This window comes from Chanos chanos, chromosome 15, assembly GCF_902362185.1.
Source record: "Chanos chanos chromosome 15, fChaCha1.1, whole genome shotgun sequence".
Lineage (NCBI taxonomy): Eukaryota > Metazoa > Chordata > Actinopteri > Gonorynchiformes > Chanidae > Chanos > Chanos chanos.
The window spans coordinates 18,863,185-18,867,416 of record NC_044509.1 but is presented as its reverse complement, the minus strand read 5'-3'; positions in this window follow the sequence as shown (position 1 = coordinate 18,867,416).

Genomic DNA, 4,232 nt, shown 5'->3' with positions numbered 1-4,232 from the left:
TCATGCCAAACAATAAGCAAATAGCCCATCAGAGAGCTCAGCATCTGTTGAAAAGGTTTGAAAAGAATCAAGTGTTCTATAAGGAATATAAAGCCTTCATGGATGATGTCATGACTAAAGGGTATTGTTACGTCCTCGGACGTAGTTTTGTTACCGCTCGGGTGTTCCCTCTGTCTCTATGTCTCCCTTTCGCTCCCCGCCCCCATTTTCTTTTCAGGTTTGCTGGCGGATCACCATTGGCTGGGGAACATCCGAGGGAAAGTTTAAAAGACGACGGCTACACATCTGGCGCGGAACCTCCCATTTGAACTCCTGCTGCCACGTCGTTGTTATATTTTGTGAGCTCTTGTGGCAATGATGTGGACTCATGAGTCCACATCCAGTAAAATGTGTAAATAGGTGTAAATAGTGCATTCTTCGTGTTGGTTTCTTTTGTGTTTGCTTTTTATAGTCAGCACACGTAGGGGGTGAGTGCCATTTCCGTTTAAAACGTATTTTCTCCTGTTTATATTAGTTAGGAAGGAAAGTCGAATTTGTCTTTACTTTGGTATTCGTTTGTAGGTTATTCCCTTTCTCCTATTAGTTAGATGTGTTTTGTTTATTGTTTTGGCCTGGCTCACCCCTGAAGTCTTTTGCGTTTGTACATAGTTATATATATATATATATATATATATATATATATATATATATATATAGTAATAAAAACAGGCTGACTATTTTATATCGGTTTTGGTATTGGTGTTTTTTTTTGGGTTCACTCAGGCGGCAGGAGAAGGAGGTTTCTCCCACTCATTTATGTTCACCCCACCCTAGACGGGGTCGTAACAGTATGCAGAAGTCGTACCTCAGAATGAGCTGCAGCTTGAGACCGGCAAGGTCTGGTATGTGCCACATCATGGTGTCTACCACCCACGCAAAAAGAAACTGCGTGTGGTGTTTGATTGTGCAGCAACATTTGGTGGAACCTCTTTGAATAAAGAACTGCTCCAAGGCCCTGATTTGACAAATACACTACTTGGTGTATTGCTCCGCTTTCGTCAAGGACCCATTGCATTCATGACTGGTATAGAAGGGATGTTTCATCAGGTTCGGGTGGCCAAAGGGAGACATCTCTAAGGAACTCGTAGAGCACAGGATGATTGTGCATATCTTTGGTGCAGTATCATCACCTAGCTGTGCAACATTCGCTTTGCTGAAAACTGCAGATGACAATCAAGATGAGTATTTAGAAGAAGTCACAAACACCATCCGACAAAACTTCTATGTAGATGACTGCCTAAAAGCGGTTAGCAGTACAGAGCAGGCTACCTTTCTGTATCAGCAGCTCACTGAAATATGCTCAAAAGGTGGCTTCCGTCTGAACAAATGGATAAGCAATGATCGCTCTGTCCTCTCTGCCATTCCTGAAGAGGATAGAACAAAAGAAGTGAGGACTCTGGATTTGAGCAAGGAGCAGCTGCCAATGGAAAGAGCTCTTGGTGCTAAATGGGATGTTGAAAGAGATGCCTTTACTTTCAGCATAGCAATCAAGTCTCACCAGATAAGTAGAAGGGGCATTCTGTCCATCGTTTGTTCAATTTGTGACCCCTTGGGTTTTTTGGCTCCCATCGTTCTCGTGGCAAAGCAGATCTTGCAAAGCTTATGTAAGATGAAACTGAGTTGGGATGAAAAAATCCCACATGATGCAGCAGCGTCAAAAGTGGAATAAGTCCCATAGAAGCTTCTTAGTTGGAGATCTTGTCCTTATAATGGATGACTCTGGCCCCAGGAATTCATGGTCTATGGGGCGCATTATAGAAACTTTGAAAGATTCTAAAGGGTTTGTACGTAGAGTACGTGTAAAGACGCAAACTGGTGAATTGGAAAGGCCTATTACGAAGTTATGCCTTCTGCTTCAAGCAGAATAAGTTCTTGTTGATGTGTGTGTTACTTGAGACTGAATGTTTGAATACTGAAATGAAATGAAATGAAAGTTGATCTTGAAGCACACTTGAATGTATGATGTACACCAATGCATAAGAATGTATTCCATAATGGACGCATTATTAATGCTTAAATGTATATATTTTGAAATTTTGACCTCAAAGTTTTACTTTCATGGACCTTCTTACTGAAGAATTTTTTGAGCCTTTTCAGCTATCTTTTTGATGGACTCTCACATACACACATAGGCCCACATACATTTAAATGGACTTTGGTAAGAATTCTAAACCTAAACTATGCTATTCTTGGTTATGTACAAAGACGATGATACACACTGCTTGGTTGATGTACAGCATATGGATGCTTTGTGCTTATTTTTTGGTTGATGTATGAATGATTTTTGGATGAACTTAATGGCTATTGATGTGTAATTTTGGTAATTTTTTGTTACATAAAAAAATTAGGGGCCGGAATGTTATAGCCATTTTTGTTTTTACATATTGAATTAAGATTTATGTTTAGATAGGAATAATTATTGAAAATTATGAGCGTTTTGAATGTATATTTATGTTTTGTGTGCCTAACGTCGGGCTTGATGCTACGTGACATAGCAAAGTTTATATGACGTAGGGCGCAGTTGAAAAGGAGAGCTGGGTAAAACACACTATTTGACCACACTCCTCCTTACCAATTCATTTTGTAACCGGTGTTTTTTCGTTAAGTACGACTATAAAGATTAATTTTCAACCACTTTTCATTCAACCTTTTTTTTGCTGTCAACGAACAAAATAAATAGATCAACACCAGGCGAGCGAGAAGTTTGCGTTAATTCAGCCTGGCTTATCCGCTTTTCCATGGCTTGGAACGAATGGTCGATACAACAGAATTTCACTTTTAAAATCATACTTTGTCGTTCTTAACAGCGGTGACCTCCCTGGTGGGCGACGCTGTTTCTGTCCTTATTCCGTGGAGGGGGCCCTCTTGTTCTCCGCTGTCGTAGCGAGTTCTCGATCTTCGGCTGCATTATATAAAATCCGTAACTATGTACTCACTGAAGGCATTACCAGCAGCAGGCATACTCATACTCAGTATAAAGTCGTATCTACAAACAGCTAAATAAAAATTCGTTCCGTTTCTGTGGTAAATTTGAGTTTCTTCTCGTACAAGTAACCATAATTGTCATCAAATTCACCAACTGTGCTTTTGATCTTTACATGGCTAATGAGTTCGCCAGTAAATTACAGACAACCTACTGAAGCCACCGCAAAGACTTCGGCGAGCTTTCTTTGACATCGTTAAAGAGGCACCAGGCCGTGATGTAGCATATGACGCACATTTTAGCTGACAGTGTTAAAACATTTTTTAAATTCTGCGTATAGGCTACATATTTTTACAATTGGATAATGTAAAGATGACTTTACGCCTACAACAATTATAGCAAAATTTAAAAGAAAAAATGTTATTCATTTCCATATTTGTTTTGACAAACCTAGAGAGGGGCTGAAGAGGGTTGCCGACCACTGGTCTAAGTCCTCACAAGTCTCATCACCCAAAAGTCAGTCACGCCCATCGGACACCACAACAAACATAAGGTGATCTTCTCTCTCCTTTACTTTAACTCTGAGTCTGTATGTGCCCTTAGTTTCCATGTGTTGTCCACTGTAGACCTTGAGCTGCACGGCCTTCCCGTGAATGTGAGGCTTTATTTTCACTGCTATATCACTCTCACGGACTCTGCTCCTGACTGTTGGTCTTATTATTGTCATCAGATCCAGCTTTGATCTTTTTCATAAAGTCAGATTATGTGATATGATGTGTTCACTTCATTACTGATTCATACACTACTGCAGTGTTAACTATGGGGATCAGTGACTGTGTAGAGCTCAGAGGAAAAAGAACAAAAGCAGAAAACCCATCACAATACATATAAAGGAGTGCACTCATTATACTGGCCTCATGACTGGATGAATGTGAAGTCATTGATCTCTATGGTCAAATCAAAATCAAGCACACAATGAATAGATGGAAACTAACATGATTTGATTGGCTGCGGCCTAGCTCCCATTAAACTGTCTGTCTCTCATCTCCTCACTCTCCCACCACAAAGAAACAAACAGACATCAAAAACAGGGACAGACTCATGTCCTTGGAAAACATCCTTTCATTGTGAACATGTTCTTACACTCCCACACTCAAAGGAATTTTGATGTTTTAACCATCCTTCGTGTTCAAATATTGAAATATTACATTTGAAACTGCTGTATAAACACAGCATTTCCAAATAGGCATCCATAATATAGACAATACTA